The following is a 13,219-nucleotide window of genomic DNA, read 5'->3' on the forward strand; positions in this document are numbered from 1 at the left end:
TTATTTTGATTTACAGCACTTTGCTTGCTTCCCTTTTATTGCTGTTGGAAAGGGTAGCCTAGATCTAGTTTGTGCAGGGATGGGTTGGAGTAAATTTTTTGAACTGAAATATTTATTTTACAGTAGAGCTGCTGCATATTTACTTGGAAATAGGTCCCACTGTGTTCAGTAAGGTTTACTACCATGTGTGCGAACAAAGAATTACAACCCCTCTCCATGCCTATAAAACCTATGTATATGTTGATTCATTGAGGGATTGTGTTGATAGCTTGACTGGGAATCAAGCTAAATGAGTAAAATGAAAGGAAATGGGGTGAGAAAAATATTTTATAGAACTTTGAATGAAAGCACTGACATTATTGTTTCTACTGTACACATTCATTCCAATAGGTGTGGCAGATGTTGATAGTGGTTGAAAAACCTGGGTACTCTGCTTGACCAGATAAATGATGACAACAGAACAAAAGAAATGAATGAGACATACACTTCAGGCCAAATGTCTTTCTGTCAATCTCTTTCCCCAAAACTGTCAGTCTCCAACCTAAGAGTAAAGCTAGATATTTACTGAAATTCAGGGGTTGCATTGTGGGTGCCCTCAGCAAATTCTTGAAATGATATTCTTTGTCAGAGAATGAAGCAAGAGACAGGCTCCAGGCAGCTGGATTCTAGGATTTGGGGAAATGATTCCTCAGTACAGACTGACAATATGGGCCAGAAGAAGTGAATTGTCATGACTGAGTGGGCCAGATGAGTTGAGTTGTCAAGACCAGGCAGAGGTCAAACTCCAGAGCTGCAACCAAGACAAAGGAGCAGGAACTTTGGGAGACAAGAAACAAATTGTGCCCACAGAGTAGATTCTGTGGCTGGAGTTTCATAACAACTGACTAATGGGGTTTGGCTCTTGAAGTAAGATACCTGATTGCTCAGGTAGGTTCATTCTGGAGGCTGTGTTGCACCCTCAAAGAAGAGACAATGTCCACCAGGATTATCATGGAGATAAAGAGCGGGCAAAGGATGGTGCTCCAGGTATCATAGGACTGAAGCTGCTCACATACAGCAATGATGGCACAAGAAGAAATGTTCCACACCACTTGTGCCTTGATGCTTTGACTTTGATCCTTACCTGCTCATGACTGGAGCCTACCAGGGTCATCCCCCTCCCCACGGTTGATAGCTACATTTTAGTTGACTCTTTTGACAGAACTGTCAGAATCCTGTCTGGCAAATGTGGAGCATTAGGGGGTCTGTGGCCAGAGGGCTCTGTATTTGTTCCAGAAATCTCCAGCTTGCAGCTACACAAGTCAGAAATCACTCCCTTGGAAACAAAAAGGATCTCCCCTTCTGCAAAGGGATGGTAGATTCCCTCTTGTGCAAGCAATGGGGAAGAGGAATCATGCCCAGAATGGACAATTCCAGGAGTATTGGCAATGAGATCTAATCCTTCAGTTCTCTTTGCCACGATGTTGCCTGGGTTTTGATGAAGCATTCTTCTTTGGCCCTATTCTGATGATCCTGTAGATTTTGCCCCTTGTTCTGAAGACCCTATTAAAAACACTTGGCATTAGGGGTGTTCCCTTTTGCACTTCTGGACTGTGTGATTGGGCTCTTTGAGAATCCCTGACAGTTCCCAATTTGGCACAGGAAAATAAAGCACTGGCTCATTCAAACTGTTAACAGATTTATTAAACTTTGGTTCAGGGGTGTCAACGACAACTTCAGTAGGGTAAACATGATTCAAGTCTAACAACTGTCCTTCAGATGCTATGTGATCTCCATAGTAGGTGCTATTTCTTAATATTGGGGAGCCGGACCAAATCACTCCTTGTCGGTAGGATTTCTCCTTGGGGCACTCCTGAGCGCGCAGATTGTGCCACAGCACTGGTGGCGAGCCCAACCCCCCCCTTGGGTGGTGGTTTGTTGTGGGTATGGTCAGGATGCACTACCTTCTTTGAGCGACCCTGTCCTCTAGGGACTTGGTGATCATCACCTCCTCTCTCCCAGGTAGCGGGTCAGGTAGTTATCCTCCCACTTTGAGGTTAGGGGAGTCCTTTAATAATTCACTCACATGCTCGTGGCTCTTATCATCCTTCTTCTTCTCCCCTGTAGAAATAAAAAAAAAACTGCTCTCCTGTCAACCCTTTTATCTCCTCCTCCCACACATTGGTCTTTAACTCCTCCTCTTTTTCCTTTCCTTCTTCCATTAGGCAGACCTCTGTTTTAACCCTCTCCTCTTTGATTCTCTGTTCCTTCACTTCTTTCCCCCCTTCTTTCTTTATCATAACACTTTTGTTCTCTGGAGGAGATGGCGCACTCCCTTCCATCAACTCTCTTTCACAGACTGCATGACCAAAATTCTACCTGGGGGATTCTTGGAGAATTCTGGGAGTTGTGGTTCAACTGGGAGGAGGTGTTTAGGAAAGTCTGGGGGTTACAAAAACACAAAAGGGAACACCCGTGCTTACCATTAATTGGTAAAAGCTCAGAGATGGGAAAATGTACATTTCTAGTTATCATTCTCAGGATCCTCTGGCCAGCATAGATACAGGTCATGCTGGCTGGGGATGCTAGGAGTTGTAGTTTAAAAAGTAACTTCTCTGCACCCTGCTGTTCCGAAATACCTTTTGCCAGGTCTTAATATGTGAAAAGAGACCACTGTTTTATGTGTATACAAACTGGTCCTAGACTGAGTCACTGAGGTTTGAAAGGATCTGGTAGAAAAACATGGAGGAAAGTATGAGACTCTGGTAGCAACTGCCCTGGGAGAATCCCAACTTTCACCATTCCCATGAAAAGTATGAATCAGATCTTTTTCCAGGTTATAGGTTTTGCCAATGGAAATCAATACAGGAGCTTAGAACAGCACACATATTCCATGCCAACCAATGCTAAGGGTAGAACATGTTTTCAGGACTCATGCTGAAGCCAACACTCAGTAGAGTGCAAGTAGAAAGGAGAGATGTGTATTGACAAAGTATGCACCTGATTTGAATGTAATTATCTTCTGCCACATAATTTTCAGAAAACAGTATGGTGAAGGAAATGAAAACACAGGGAGGGGAGCTTGGCTTTTGTTACACCTTATCTCTTGCGCACAAACACAGCCCAGTAAAATATACAAAAGTCTGGGTCTTCCTGAATGAACAAAGCAGAAGAGATGATTACACAACTGCAAACCAAAGCCTGATTAGGCTAATACTAAAGGTATCAGTAATTGCTAACTGTGACATACTGAGGCAGAACTGATTGCTTGTGAAAAAAGAACACACTGATGACAAGTATATCTTTATTTTGCACTAGCCAAGGGGAAAGCCACATATTAAATTACAGAGCACATGAGCAATCATCTGATAAAGAGAGATAACTTATAACGAGAATAAAGGGACTGTATCCAGATTACTAGTGAAGCTGTGCACATGACAAATCCTGAAGGCAAGGGGTAATGTGTGCTTTATTAACATGATCTTTCTGCATAAAGAAAACTACCTGACCTTTTTGTTCTGAAGAACTGGCTTTGAACTGACTGTAGAAAACATATGCAAATATTTGGCGTCATCCAGGAGCGGAGAGAGAGAGAGAGAGCTCTGAAAATGGAGAAGGCACATCTACATTTTCTTCTCCTTCCAGAGCTTGACTGCTCTTTTAAGGAAAAGAACAATCAATGAAGGCAAAGTAAATATTAGGTGAGTTTAGGTCATTTTAAATTCTGGACTTCATGCACCTCCCTTTAATGTGGGATACTGTATCTATACTATGCATTTACTTAATTTAATTTTGATAAGTTGTGGCATTAATATATTCCACCCATCCACTAATTCCTCAATAATCACTCATTCTTCTTCTCTCCTTTACAATTCTGGGGATTTCTTTTTCTTCCTATCCTATCCACTGATTCAAACCATGATCTCTCTCCTCTGACAGGCACATCTACCAAAAACTGCATGGAGAAAAGAACATGTTTCTGCACATGAACAGAGTATCATTCTCTTGTATACAGACAGAGTCCTGCAACAGTTCATTCAGTGTTTCTATAGCACAGGGGTCTCAAACATGCGGCCCAAGGGCCATTTGCGGCCCCCCAGATGATAGTTTGTGGCCCTCGCCTTGCCTGCCCCCCAAAGCACCCATGCATCCTCTGCTGTCAAGAGTAAAAAAAAAAGCCTCGCCTTGCTCGCTGACTCTCTCCCAAGACAGCACCTCTTGCACCCTCCATCCAGAACTGCAGCCTGCCAGCCAGCCCACCTGTCTGTCGGCTAAGGAAACTCCTGGGCGGCTTCCTTGGGCTCTTGCTCCGCTTGGCAGAAAATCTGATGCGGCCCAGCCTCACCCAGACTCTGCCTCTAGCGGCCCCCAGGTAAATTGAGTTTAAAACCCCTGCTATAGCACATACCTTCCAGTCCAGCATTCCATCCAGAACTGTAAAGGAAGAAAGCTCAATTCCCTCCTAAAAAGAAAACCTCTCTCCTGCAGGCATATACATGCACCCATGCAAACACACACACTGTAAAGAGGACATATTTTTTTCCATCTTGCAAGCACCTTTCTCCTTCTTCTAGGGCTTATATTGATTTGTGGATGCAGCTATCGATTGACTTGAGCTAACTCTCTGGACTGCAGAGAAGCAAGGAGATGGTTTCTACTCCATCCCCAGAAAAGACCTGGGGAATATGACCTGCCCAGGCCCAAATGTACATCATTCTTCTTCCATCTCAATTCTAGGATATTTTATGGAGAATTAATGTTACAGAGAGAAAAAAAGTGTTTTTCAGCTTGTATGGAGTGCTGTTGTCTCGTCACCACACAGTCAATAAAACATTCACTGCTGCGGAATCACTAAAACAAATGTAGAATCTGCACTTTGCTTTGTCTAGTCGACTCCTTTTCTAGACAAATGGGTTGGATCTTCTTGATCAGGAGTAAATTCTCAATAGTCACAAGCAGAGATGGGCACAAACTGAACTACAAACTGAAAAAAAAAAACCAATCCCATGAACTGGGCTGGTTTATGGTTTGGTTTGTGGAAGCCATTTTGCCAAAATGAAACAAAGTGCTGAAGTTTTTTTCTCATCAGTGCTTGATTTCATTTCGCTAACCAGATGCCTCCCACCCCCTCCCTGCTGCCCCTCCCCCTTCCTGCTGCCCTTGTCATCTCCCTCCCTGGTCCTGCTGCCTCCTCCTCTTCTTCCTCCTCCTCTGCCGCCATCTTCAGAAACCATGGCCTGGATTCCCTACTGGGAGCTGGGCCAGCTTTCTTTGCGCATGCACTGGCCTATCAGCTGAAATTCTATTGTGTCCCTTATGAAGGTTTATAATGCCAAAAATCTCAGTCTTCGTTACGACTTGTGTGTTCTATGCAATGTACTCTCAGTTCTCTAGAGCAGTGGTCCCCAACCTTGGGCCTCCAGATGTTCCTGGACTACAACTCCCAGAAGCCTTCACCACCACCTCTGCTGGCCAGGATTTCTGGGAGTTGAAGTCCAAGAACATCTGGAGGCCCAAGGTTGGGGACCACTGCTCTAGAGCACTGGTTCTTAACCTTGGGTTACTCAGGAGTTTTGGACTGCAACTCCCAGAAGCCTTCACCACCAGCTGTCCTGACTGGGGTTTCTGGGAGTTGCAGTTCAAAAGCATCCGAGTAACGAAGGTTAAGAACCACTGCTCTAGCACACACATATTTTTAGGGTTTTTCCCCCCATTCATTTTTCTACTCCATTTTCATTCATGTTTCAGAAGACTTTAATGATACTGCTGAACCAAGTAACTGATTTATTATTGCTTTTCATCCAACCCACATTGGCCCATATGAAACAGATGCCTACTTTTCTAAAATGTCACTTTACATCGTTCTTCTATGATTCCCTCTCCACACTATAGTACATCAATATGCTCTTTTTTGCATTTCATATTCATGTCTTGTAACTTGATGTCTTGCTTCTTGATTGCATGAGCTTATGGAAAGACATTTTGAATGTTAGCGTTTCAGTTGTGGCTTGATGGCAGTCCAGTAATAGATCCCGGATGCATGCAACCAACCAACCCTGTTGTCAACAGTTACTGAATAGGAGGGCAGAAAGCAAACATGATTTTGAAAAGACACTACATATTTATGCATCTTGCACGGATCATCATAATTCAGAAACTATCAAGGCTTAAGTTCTTCAGGCGAGCAGATTAATATGGTTCATCTTCCCACCATCATTGCCAATTGACACATGTTCATGATTCCAGAACTGGGAGTATATAACTTAAAACACAGTTTTGAAGTTTGTACTCTTTCCTAAAGACATTTATCTGTATATTTGCTGGCTATATACTAAATACCTGATTGCACAAACATTTTGTTTTATTTATTTACAAAAATTTTTAGCCACGCCATTACCAGTGGTCTCTGAGCGGCGTACAACAATATCAAAACTTTAAAAACATTAAAACCATTAAAAATAGGCAAAAATATAATAATGTCCTATATTAAAAAAGTCATTAAAACATTAATATTAATAAATCCTGCTGCTTATATGGCTAGCTAAAGGACACTATTTAATTAAAATGCTGGCTAAACAGAAAGGTCTTTGCCTGGTGCCGAAAAGCCAAAAGTGTTGGAGGGTGTTCCAAAGCTGGGGAGCAACAGCCGAGAAGGCCCTATTTTGGCATGCCATCCCCCTTTTTTTGCACTCACACAGAGCTGCCCTTCCCAAGGTAAGCATTTACATGGAAAATATATTGTGTGAACTGGGTCAATCATGAATGTAACTACAAGCAGTTTCCTGTGAAAGGGATAACTATGAAAAGAGATGATGGGAATCTAAAAACTGCCACCTTCTTTAACTGTGATCACAGAAATTACAGACTCAAAGGATCTTAAGGCAGCTTAATGATTAATAAGTTTTATTTGGCATAAAATTCCTTAAACTGAGTCCTGTTTTATCAGATGCATGGAGGTAAGCCTAAGCAGGCAGACATTTATATACAAGCATTGTGAAATGTAAAAGAAATGAAGAAGGTGCCAGTGTGTTTATTATTTTAATGGTAGTAATCAAGGCAGGGCCAACCCTTAACCATTCCAGACAACTGCCTCAGACTAGAGAGTGCTGGGGGTAGCAGAACTAGGACTGCCACTGACCTTCCGAGTTGACTCTGATGTTGTCCTAGCCCCCACCTATCTGAGTCCAAACCACGAACACTTCCAATTTGGCTATGTCACTAATGTCAGCTGCCCTACCTAAGCATGGGCAGCTTGTAGGAATAATTGAAGGCACAGAGACAAAAGTAAAATAGGAAGGTGACAAACTTTATCTCCCTTAGGAAAGGGTAAACAGGACATTCATAATCAAATAGCAAACTACTAACATTATATAACAAAATAGACCAAATAGTAAAAGCAAGTAAGGTGATGACAGCTCAGGCAATGCCCACACTGTTTTTTGCCTCACTCTGTTGACCATCATCAGTGGGTCTCTGCTGTCAGGCAAAACCAATTAATCCCTTTTGTAGAGCCTTACCAGGAAGAGAGACAGAACTCATTGGCTCTAAAGTAAGTCACACTTCCAGGTGAGGTCCACTCCAGTTAAGATTAACCCCATAATGGCTGGAATGTAGATCTTGCCGTATTCCAACACAAGTGAATGGTTAACCCTTTTAAAACAGGAATCAAAACAACTGTAGTGAAATCTCAACTCTTCTTGGGTGTTTGAACCATTTGTTATGAACTATATATGAGCAGGAGATGCACAGAGACAAACACAAAGAGTACAGAGCAGATATAAAAAAGATTTTTAAAGCAGTCAGTAAAACTGACTGCTCTTGCATCAGAGACCTAGGGAGCAGCTAATTTCCAAATATGCTTCACTTTTACCCACATCCACTACAAGCTCTATTTTTTTTTTGCCTCCTCACACAAAACTCCCAAATGACCTGCCTTCTCTCCCTGTTACTGTAGAGAACTGTCTCAGACCAAACCTACAAAGAAAATCACTTTGCAAATAGTTTGATGACTACTGACTGGGAATAAATTCCCTGATCTTTTATATCCTATTTTTCTCCCAATAAAGGGACTCAAGGTGGCTGAGAAAATATTCAAATGCAGATAAGAATACAATAAATTATGATGTTAAAGAAGCAATTAAACCTATTACTATATTTTGAAAAAATAAATACTGAAGAAGACCCATTTAAAGCTATTCAAACACACATTAAAAGAAGGCGATAAAGTACAACTTCCCCCATTACAAATCTTCCTTGGCAGTCAGTAAGTTTGCCTGAACAGAAGGTTCGTTGCTAGCTGAAAGAAGGCCCACATATGCAGGGGAGGCGAGGTAGCCCAGTTTCATTGGGAGAGACTTCCACAGCTTAGGAGCAGCTACAAAAAGACCCTTTCATGTCTCCTCACCAGACATAATTGTGAGGATGATGGGACTGAGGGGAAATGTCTGCCTGGAAGATGCTAAAAGGAGATGTGAATACTTGGAGATGTTTTCCTGAATGGACAGCCAGGTTAAGAGAGCTTGGAAACATGATTTTCTGGACCTAGGGCCAGTAGCAATGCTGACTAGGGTGCTCTGGAAGGTATAGCCCCCAAAATTAGTATTTCCAGGCACTGGATTAAGAAGGGATGCTTACTGGTCAGGAAAACTATAGGTATAAACTCATTTATTCTCATCCAGATAACCTAACTCAGAACAATATATATTAGGAATGGCATGGCCTGTAAAGGATGCCACAGAAAAGCTGCCCTGCAATTGCAGTGTTACTTCTTGTTGTTTACCATGAGCAGCCTGACTTCCCAATGGGTCTATGAGGCAGCAAATGAGATGTCAGGGCCTACATATGTGGATGGCTCTGATGAGCAGGGGTAAATTTGGAGGTGCAGGTGCTCATCATGACACTGTCCATAGACATCTCCTTCTAAAACTGGAGGCTGGGGGATCATTCTCTATCAACAAATGAGGAAAGCAATCTTTCTTCAGATTAACAGCTCTTAATGCTTCATTTAAGAACAAACCACCACCAGTGCGTTGCACTACAGCAGCAGTCTCTTGCAACAATATACGGTCCTTGGGAAAATCCATGTCTCTCCCAGCTACTTCAAGAATTGCAGCTATGCTTAGAAGAAACAAGGAATTGTCAGGGGAGTGGCAAGTGATTTTATATTCCCCACTGCTCAGAAAGTCCCAGGGTTTCTGCTGTGTGAGAACTAGCTCTACTCCATTACCGCTTGTGGGCAATATGGCAGAATAGGAGCCTGTGGTACATGCAGTAGCTGAGGAAGTGATGGGGCTTGCTTTGGACACTGTCCCAGCTGCACCCCTTATTCTTAATTCTATTTTACAAAAGTATTATGATATTTCTGTCTTCCAAGAGGATTCTTTAATTCTCAGTGTCTACCGACAATTAACAATTAAGAGCTGTAATGAATTGGGAGAGATAAGATTGACAGAATGAACCCTTGCTTGCACAAACAACTCTGTTAGTTCCTGAGGGAATTAATTCCTTTTCCTCAGCCAGGGCTTTGGGCTTTGGTGCTATACCAACACTTATTAATGTGGCACTTCTGACACAGTATCCAATTTTGCTCCTTTGAACACAAGGGGCCGTGGGGATCATTTTGTAATGTGAAATTAGATAAAAGGATGCACGCTATAAAAGGGGTTGATAATATCATGGATGTTACACCTTCTGAGTTCTTCCCATTTTGCACTGCTCTGTGTGGATCAATTTTCAAGCAGATTTGTATTACGCATTTCACTCAATGCTCTCTGTAGATGTTTACACCTGTGCCTGGGTGAGTTCTTTTATTTTTATGCTTTTATTAATGCTTTTTTTAAAAAAATCCCAGATTTTCACTTTTTTAACCAACATGTGGTCTAGCGTGTAGACCTATTTTGATATTTCCACTTTCCCAAATGTAAGGATGCAGTACACGCAAAGCCTATGCTAGTGAAAAGAAAATACGTGCATGTATTTGAAGAACTGCACAGAAGAATATGTATTAATTTCCATGTGGACTTTTGTTAAAAAAAATTATATGGAAGTTGGACAAATGGACTTAAGGTAGGAAACATTAAAAAGAGAAAGAAATGAGGATCAACAGGTTTGTATTTCCTTTTTAAAAATCCCTTTTCTGATGCCCGTTTCCTCTATACATCCAGCTGCAAGGTGCCCTATAGATTCTCCTCAGTATTCCTGACCTACATTTCTCTCTCTTGTTCAGACAGACCCAAACAATTGGCACAACAGAAGACCCTCCACCTTGTGCTCCTCTCTTTCCCTTTTCTCTTACACTCACTAGCAGCTCCACCCTTCCTCATTAAAACATTTGAACTTTCTGTTGCAGATGAAACTTTTCCAAAGGCCACAGAGAAGGAAGATGTAGGACTCCAATGATGTCAAATGGGAATGTAATCTTTTTACAGGAAGCATTGATTTATAAAGCCAACTCCCAGAGGTTCAGACAGGTTTATCATACTGCTATAAATGTCTGAATGCATAATGGAATACAAGGTCTAATTTCTGTAATGTGTTTGGATGATGCATTGCTCATCAGGAACCACAGATGAAGCCATAGAGGAAAGCGCACGCACATTCTTTTGAAACTTTGGTCATCTAATGCATTATTAAGGCTTCTAGATAAAAAGTAGAAAATGCCATGCAATCTAACTCAATAGGGAAAGAGTTCAGGTGTTAGGACTTGACTGCAGTTTAATCTATATGAATAATACCTTGGTTTCGGAGCATTTGCAAATGCACTAAGGACACAGAGCTCCAAGAACTGGGATTAAAATCAGCCTTTTCTGAGACATACAAATAATGGATGATTAGGGCTTGTAACTTTTGAAGCACACGCAGAATCTCTACCATAGTTTCAATGAGTATATCAAAGTCATTGTCTCTCATTAACTGACTGTTCAGCTTGAAAGTCCTGCATTAATGCTTCGTACCTCAATTAAAAACTGTTTACTTCCACCAGCAGAACTCTACAAAATAACTGACTTTATTGTATTTGTATAATTAGTAGAGTTTGATCTGCAAAATGGCTTTCAGTCTGAAAAATACTCATAATAAAATGTTCATGGCCATGAATAAAAGTGCATAAAGGGGAACAAATTATCTCATGGTCCAAATAGGGAAGCAAAACACTTAGTTTGCATTTCAAGTTTGCAGTGTTCCAAATCCTGGCTAAGAAGATCTTCTTGGATTTATTTCCCTTCAGCTGAGATGGAGTCTTTTCTGGGATTTCTATACTCTCATGACTCAATCTGTCTTGAAGTCTGGAAATGGATATCAGAGAATGGAACACTTAATCGGCTGTCCAATCTCATCAAACCTTTAGATATGACCACTGTCACATCTCGGCATGAATACATCTGTCAATTTCACTTTCTCTCCTTTTCTCATTTTTCCACTCTTATATTTGTTTTGTGCTGTTTCTGCATCAATTTTCATATGTTATGAATACTCACAGAAAAATTGCAGACATTTTGGTGACTTTTTTTCCTAATATATACATCTTTGTATGCATTTGTTCATAATACATTTTTGTAAGCAGACTCGCGTAATATAATGCATTTTTTCTGTACATTAATATCTCCATTTTAGGGTATGCTTTCTCTATTTTGTGCATTGCTTAAACCTTGCTATACGTATTTTATTTGAAAACTCCACAGTTAAGGGCAAGGTAACTATCAACAAATAATTTCATTTTGATGAGCATATTGATTTGGAAAATGCTATTACATGAGCTAATATAGTAAAAAACCACAATTGAACCACTTTGTATTAGCTGCACTTCATCTTATCAGTATTGGATGAATGTAGAATGGCACTTGTCTTGATGTAAAGCTAGGTAAACTGAAATATTATGTCCTTTAGGTTTTGATTCATTAGGATATGCTCCCCTAGTTGAACTTATTCCTTTAGTATCCATGAGACACAAACTACCTTGAAATTTGCTTGCACAAGCCTCCCTAAGGCTGAACAAGACACCTCTGTGGTCTGTGGCCACCCACATCCCACTGTGCTGTGGAGACCAGTTGTTGTTATGTACCATTAAATCCCTTCCAACTTCTGGTTATCCTAGTAGTATTTCTGAGGTACTGTAATTTTCTGGGTATAAGATGCCCCATGTATAAGACCCCCCCCACTTTTCTAACCCAAAAGTAAGAAATCTAAGTGGGACTTAGCAAGTGTAAGGGGAAAGGGATCAAAGCCCTGCAGGATCACTTTAATCCCTGCTTTCCCTTCCACTTATTTTTGTTCTCTCCTCAGCTTACTTCCGTGTATAAGATGACCCTCAATTTTTATTCTAAAGATTTTAGACAAAAGTATAGTCTTATACATGGAAAAATATTGTATATGAGATGTTCTGTTGCCAGACCCCAGTGTCTTCCTCTGACACTTTCTTCACTACATCACACTAAAATGGGCAGTATGGGGAATGATATGAGCCAGACGTACCGAAAATTGGGTTTCTGGTGGTACCATAGTTCTTTTGCTGGAAGTCATATGCTATAGCACATAACCAGGAATACAGTGAGAAAACAGCTTTGTCCAATGCCACATAGAGTAAGAATATGAAACTTGTATGTACAGCAGGTCTATAGTGATCTTATCCCTAAACTCACCTGAATGGGCTCTGAGAAGATTCCACGTATCATTTCTCCCTTCGTCTTTATGGAAAATACCACACACTGAAGTTGGTAATGAATATGCCAGCTGTATTCATATAACTAAATTAATTATGGTTTCTTAAAGATGGTGGCTATTACAGACAGACTAATGACCTTGGAGCAATGCCTGCAGTCTCCACATATAACAACAGGCAAATCCACCATCTCTGTTCAGTGTTCTACAGGGCTGGTATTTAATGCTGCATAGAGAGAATGAAAATCTATTTACCTACAGTGAAAAAACAAAACAGCACTCTTAGTGCAGAAATAGGTTCCCTCAAAAGAGTTCACTTCTTTTTCTCTCCTTGCATTTGTTCCTGTCATCAACTCTGTCAGGCTTGTAAGTATGACTGGCAGCTTAACTGACAGTGCTAGTTTTGGTGACTGAGATCTCATGGTCATTGGTTTGCAGCTTTGCAGCGGGAATGTGTCAGCAGAAATTCATTCTAATGGCAAAGAGGTTAATGTCAGTGATGGCCTTGCTGATATCTGAAAGTATTACCTCTCTTTTAGTGAAGAGGAACTAGATGGTCCATTCATTTTAATGCAGTGATACAGCC

This window comes from Pogona vitticeps, chromosome 2, assembly GCF_051106095.1.
Source record: "Pogona vitticeps strain Pit_001003342236 chromosome 2, PviZW2.1, whole genome shotgun sequence".
Classification (NCBI taxonomy): domain Eukaryota; kingdom Metazoa; phylum Chordata; class Lepidosauria; order Squamata; family Agamidae; genus Pogona; species Pogona vitticeps.